Source organism: Lichenostomus cassidix, chromosome 1, assembly GCF_008360975.1.
Source record: "Lichenostomus cassidix isolate B80296 chromosome 1, HeHo_3.0, whole genome shotgun sequence".
In the NCBI taxonomy this organism is placed as follows: Eukaryota; Metazoa; Chordata; class Aves; order Passeriformes; family Meliphagidae; genus Lichenostomus; species Lichenostomus cassidix.
The window spans coordinates 16,139,217-16,145,804 of NC_139479.1; the positions used below are offsets into that span (position 1 = coordinate 16,139,217).

General features: G+C 41.3%; 1 long non-coding RNA gene across 1 annotated transcript in view; it reads right to left on the reverse strand.

Annotated features, from left to right (window-relative positions):
- Window positions 1-4,967, reverse strand: part of LOC146444257 (uncharacterized) — a 271,742-nt gene extending 266,775 nt beyond the window's left edge. The window contains exon 1 of the long non-coding RNA XR_014849858.1: window positions 4,913-4,967. This is a non-coding gene — a long non-coding RNA (uncharacterized LOC146444257). The remainder of the gene's footprint in view (window positions 1-4,912) is intronic.
- Between the last annotated feature and the right edge of the window lie 1,621 nt (window positions 4,968-6,588).

The window sequence follows — 6,588 nt, forward strand, 5'->3', positions numbered from 1 at the left end:
CCACAGCCAAGGAGACTAGAATCTCATTTTGGCTTAATTGAAATAAGAGTGCCATGAAAACTGTGAAAAGGCATTCCTAGATGTAAAATCCTAGCCTTGTTGAATTCAAATACTAAATCCTAGCCTTGTTGAATTCAAATACTGTGGAGTAGGCTAAATCTACTCCCCAGTTGCCTTGATCTACTTCTAGTGTAATCTTCACTAAACACAGTGTCTGTACTGAGTGTTTTCCCATGCAACCAATGGTGATTCTGCAGCTGAGGTGTTATTTTTATTTGTCCCCAGTGTTCTAGACAGCTGTGGAAGATGTGTGTTTTGGAGCACACTGTGTCCTGTTTAAGCATTCTCTTTGCCATCACAGGTCAGGGGTGACCCCCAGAGCAGTTGCCTGTGACTTCAGGCCAGAAGTGCTCCTGCCAAGGCTCACTTTGGTAGCAGTGTAGCCTTTAGCAGTAATAACTGCCTTTTACCTAGGTATTTCTGGCCTATTTCCACCAAGTTTGGAGGAATTTAACATTTCTGACACCCATGTTTATTTGTTGCAATTGTTTGAAATTTCCTGGAAGTTGTGAGAACTGACAGATTGAAGAAGAGATGGGAGAAAATGCTGCAGTTACAGAAGTAATTTTTTTCCGTATGAAACAGGACAAAAATTATTGTTATAATTGTATTTTTTAAACATCCCAAATTTCTTATTACAATCACAGCCTTATGGCATGTCAGTGTGACAGAGCTCTTATCGTAAAGACCTATAATCTGTTTTAGTAAGACAGACAATAGAGATGAGCAGTTCTAAAGTGTTTAATATATCACTTTAGAAACAATTATGTTTTCTGAATTGGAGTCCAGAAACAGCCTACTGTCATGTATGCTCATAGTCATTTCCACTTAGTGCAGATTTGAAAATCTAAATATTGAATTTGGTTATGTGTAACATATTTGGGGGAAAAGGATATTAAAAAAATCTTCAAGTGCTAGTGTACCCTATGTAAAACTATATCCCAAAGGCCAAATTACACTATAATTTTACTTAAAAATGCAATGAGCTGTAAAATAGGCAATTTTTATGCAGCTGAGCCCTCAAGCTTATTCTTCCTTCTAAGGCACTGCTTTCTTACTGTGGAAAGAAACAAGTGAATAATATACATTGCTTTTTTTAATGTTCATTATGCTGCTATCATTTTTGAACGGGGAGGACAATGAGATAATCTAAATGATATAGATCACTTGTTTTCTTCCCTAATAGGAAAGATAATGAATGGCTTTGTTTTGATGGCTTTATTGCCTGCAAGATAATGAAATATCCCAGCATGGATTTCATTAGACTTTCTCTACTCTCACTATGATGCACCCATTAAGAGGCCAGATCTCCTCTTCAATATAAATGGAACTGGATATTACAAAGATTTTAGCACACCGTGAAAATCTGGGCATAAGTGTCACCAAAAGAGTTTCTGGGTCTTTACATCAAGGCTGGCTTTGGCCATGAGAGACACAGAAGCACTAATGCAGTTTATCAAAGTGAAATAGCTCATGCTGCCATAGGTATGAGGCTATGAGAGCTGTGGCACAGGCACAGAGCTTATTCACAGGGCTCAGGGTTAGAGAGCATGTGCTACTTAAATAGCCAAATCCTTGCTCTGGTTTCATTTGGTGGCTTTCAGGGGTGTGGCACAGAGCACCCAGGTCTGTCCTGGCACCAGCAAACCACTCCTATGGAGAGAGTCAAGCATCTGTGCATCAGGACAACTGCAAGGAAGAAGTCCTCATGGAATTAATCAGGAAGCAGTTTAGCTACCTGGGGTTTGAAAATATGACATTATAGTGTCCTTCAAATAGCCATATTGTCTGTATTCTCATCCCAAGGATGAAAGGAAGACACTAGAACTAGCTGGAACACAGACATATGAGCCCCATGGGGCTTTTGTCTGCTAAAGCTTCATGTTCTTATAATGAACAGCTGCATTTTTTATTTCTACAAGGATGACAACAAATACATGTTGGAATACGACCAGGAAGACACATTGTATGAAAACAAAAATATTCTCTATTTGATTCTTACATGAATAGAAGATGGTTGGAGCTGGAAGTAAGATAAGCTAGAGGGTAAGGTCATGCAGTGACTTTTAAAAGTTGTCAATTTGTTGTGTTTTTCTCTTCTTTTTCTTTTGACAATTGTTCATCAGGAAAAAGCCTGACACAGTTCTGAGGTTTAATATATGCGTTTTGGATGGAAGGGATCAGGAACCATAGGAGGCCACACAGAGAGGAGTTGCAGTAAGTGAAATAAAAAGAGATGAAAGCTGAGAATTTGAAGCCATCAAGGTAATGGGATACACCACAGCCAATGTTTTATCATTTCTTTCCTTTCTTCATGTGATCTCTGCAATAGATAATTACTAGCTCCCATCTGTGATTATTTTCTTTGTATCAAAGTGTTATAACAATGCTCCAAACAAAAAAAATTGGCAACAAATCTAAAATGAACTAATGCAGGGAAAAAGTAATTCACACTGCTCACTGCAGTTTCCTTAAGGTAACTCCTAAACTCTCTAAAGCCAGATGTGCCTGCCAAGAAGAGAATCACAGGTGTGATGCCTGCCTGGACTTTTATCTCGAGTTTCCTTCTTTGCCATGGAACAACTTATGTGAGGGGCTCTCAGCCAGGCTGGACCACTGCACTGCTGACACCACTGAATGCTGCAATTTGAGATGGAGAGAAGAAAGAGGGTTTCTGTTCTTCCCCCCCTCTCCTTGTACTTGCCTGGAATGGGATTACTCCTTTGCTGTGTCTGAAACCACAGCAACAGTTTTCTAAGGGTGGCTGTGGAACAGTCCTTGCACCATGGCTTTTCCCCAAGACGTGAGTCAGTTCAAAACCTGCCCTGAAAAAAATCAGGTTATCTGACAGCTAGCATAGATTGAAACAAGATTTCAGGTTTTCAACCTATTTTGTGAAGATTGAATTGAGATTATAAGAATTAAATGTGTCTCCAGTTGTTTCATGGCTCCTTTCCCACCAGGGCAGATAGGGAAGCTGAAGTGACATGGTGTATACTTACAATGCCTGTCTTCATGACTGCTATAGACAAGTGGCAAACACATCAGGGGCTCTGATGGAGCAAAATAGCAGAGATGCCAAGTTGAACTACTGGCTGAGCTTCTCATCAGTCATAGTTCTTCATGTCTGATCCAGTATTGTACAATGACACCTGCTTTTTAAGAACACTAAAGCTAAATTATTTTGAGGTGAAACTAAGAGAGAGAGTTGCCTGTCTGTGTGCTGCATTCTAATGCTTTCCCTGTGTCTGGCCTTTTTAGTCCATGCAAATTTATGTCTATTTTTTTTACAAAGTGTGACTTAAATCATGTTTGAATTGCTTTTGTTGGATTTTTTCATGGATTTTCAGAATTCAGATTCACGGGAGAGGAGACACAGGGAATAAGCTGGCCTTCTCCCATAACAGACAGATATTATAGGGAACTCTAATGTGAATAAAGAGTGGAGATTATTTTGTTCATCTCTCTGTGTTTGTATGCCACCCAGCATTTCCAGCCCTAATGTTTGACAAATACTGAAACACAGCAGCACCTGTGTTTTCCTCATTTTTCTTTCTTTTTTTTCCCTATTTTTATTTTTTGGGTATTACTAGGACTAAATTTTGACAGCAAACAGATGCTCTGGGACATAACATTTTTGCTAAGCATTTGCACATCATAAGTTGAGGTTGGAGACAGATGACTCCTGCTGGAATACCTGTAATGATTTCAGAGGTGATTGCTCCCCCAGGTGGAGCAAATATTAGGTCTTTTTGTCCACCTCAGGGCAAAGTAAGCCAGAGCTGGTTAAACTGTCTTCCAGTGAATATGAAATCAACATAACAGCTGGTCCAAGACTGAGTGAGAAGAACCATAATCAGTTCTCCTCAGCTGGATGGAGAAGTGTTCCTCTCCAGCAGGGAGGTGATAAAAAATGGTTCAACAGTCATTTCTGTAGAGCATGTATGACCATGGTTCTATTTCCCTCTGCAGTCCCCACCCAAGGAAATGAGTAGAAAGATTTTGAAGACAGTCCTTGGAGACAGTCTTTGGAAGGCTGAATTTCTCAAATAAGAAATGAAAAAAATTCCAAGCCCAAACCCACAGCAAGTCAGATAATAACATGTTCCATTTTATTTCTTCCCCATTGGCCTGAAAAGATTATTAGAAAGGTCGTCAAGGTCTGCTCTGACAGCCACCTTTAAGCTCACTGGGACTTAAATGGGTTAGGAGAGAATTCTCTTAGGCATTGTGGAGACAGAGTTATTGATGGCTTTGTTGCCTTGTTGGATAAAGCTTGGTTTCCTCTTCTGTTGTGGGCCAGGAATAGTCAGCACACATGGTTGAAGAGAAGATGATTAATAACAATTAATGTGTTTATTTTGCCTTACTGACATTTTAATATGTATTGATTAGAATTTTATTTTTATAAGAAATATTAATCTTTTTTCTGTCACTCACAGCAGTGTTTTCTCCTGCCTAGTGATGTGCCACATCCTAGGCTTCCTCCCAGTCCCCCTTCTTTCCCTTTCTCCTGACTTTCCTCATTGCACTGAGGAACCTCTTGGACTGCACTGAAGTTCCTTTCTGGTTTGCACCCAGGGAACTTTGTCCACATGGAAACCACCTTGGAGAGGACACTGCTACATGTGAGAGCCTCCACAGAGTGTGGACTTGACCCACCAGCTGGGTGCTTGCCTCAACATAAAATTATAGAATGGTTTCAGTTGAGAGAGACCTTTAAAGGGCATCTAGACCAAACCCCTCTGCAGTGAGCAGGGACATTTTCAACTAAATCAGGTCGTTCAGAGCCCTGTTCAGCCTGACCTTGAATATTTCCTGGGATGGGGCATCCACCACATCTCTGGCCAACCTGTTCCAGTGCCTCACCACCTTCACAGTCAAGAATTTCTTCCCAGTATCTAATCAAAACCTACCCCCATTCAGTTTAAAGCCATTACTCCTTGTTCTTATCACTACATATTCTTGTAAAAAGTTCCTCTCCAGCTCTCTTGTAGCTCCACTCTTTTAAGGGGAACAACCCTAACTCTCTCAGCTTGTCTTCATGGCAGAGGTGCTCAAGCCCTCTGATCATCTTCATGGCCTCCTCTGGACTCACTCTGACAGGCTGATGTTATTCCTGTGTCAGAGATCCCAGAGCTGCATGCAGTGTTTCAGGCCAGAAGCCCCTCCCTCACCCTGCTGGTCACACTGTGTTTGATGCAGCCTGGGACACAGGTGGCTTTCTGGGCTGCAAGTGCACTTTGGCAGCTCATGTCCAGCTTGTCTTTGGATCCTGGTGATTGCCCTGACCCAGGTGCAGCACCTGCACTTGGCCCTGTTGAACCTCAAGAGGTTTCCATGGCCCCAGTTCTTGAGCTTTTGGTCCTTTAGCTCCTCTTCTTCCTGTCCCTGGCCTGGGTCTGAATCTGCTGTACCTGGCCAGTCTTTTTATTTCTTGTTATTTTGATTTGCATCCCTTATTCATAAAGAGCTGGTCCCTCCCTTGGGTTGCTTGAGTGCCACCTAAGGTACAATTAAGTACAAATTCTTTGTTTATCCCAGGTAGGTCCCAAATGAGTCACAGCAGCTGTTCAGGGGAGTTTCCCAGTGCTTCTGCGTGTTGAGAGGTTTCCTGAACTGTGTCAGTGAGGGAGGTGGGTGCACTGTCCTCAGGAAGTGCTGCACCTCTGGGTACTGCAGTTGTCAAACTCTCCAGAGCATCTGGGGATTGTCTGAGGACTGTGAAGCTTAGCTGGGTTTAGCTAGACTCTATGGGAAGCACAGTTCCAGTTCCTGATGTTAGCTTCCACTTTCTACTGAATTTTAAGTCCCTTCTTTGAAGCAAAGGGTAAGAAGGTGTAAATAAAAGTCCTGGAAATTTACATGGCCAAGCAGTATCTTGTCCACTGCTTTGATTCTTGGAAATGGTTATATATTTGCTAAATTTTTCTGGAAAAATTAGTCAGAATTAGATACCACATATGGACAATTTCAGCTCAGACAGAGGAAGTTGGGCAAGGAATAATTAGCTCAAAAGCAGGTTTTCTAATATGAAATGTCCAGCCACTTTCCTAACAGGCAGCACTACTAAATTTGCTATGACTAATCCTTGGTATTGATTTTGTTGGCTGGTTGTAGAAAGACAGTTTGTCTGACTCCAGTAATTAAATTTTGTTAATTAGAATAAATGGCAATGCCATTTGTCAGGATCACTGCCTGCTTGCCTGTTCTGTTGTTTTGTGCACAGGTTCTCTTATGCTGCTCCAAGGACCATCAGACCATGGAATAAAGTTCCCACAAACTGATACAGTCTTTTTATATCTGAAGTTGTCTCTTTGCAGTAGCTAAGCCAAGCATTTAAGTAACCATATTGCATTATTTCAAAACTTCCAATGGGAACTGCTTGCAAAAATATATTTTTTTGTCCTGCAGACATATATTGTCTCTATGCAACGGAGTGTCACACAGTACTAGACCCTCATTTTAAGAAGACAAACTGTATTCAGTGGGTGTTTGCTGTTACTTACTGAGTCCAAGACTATGGGG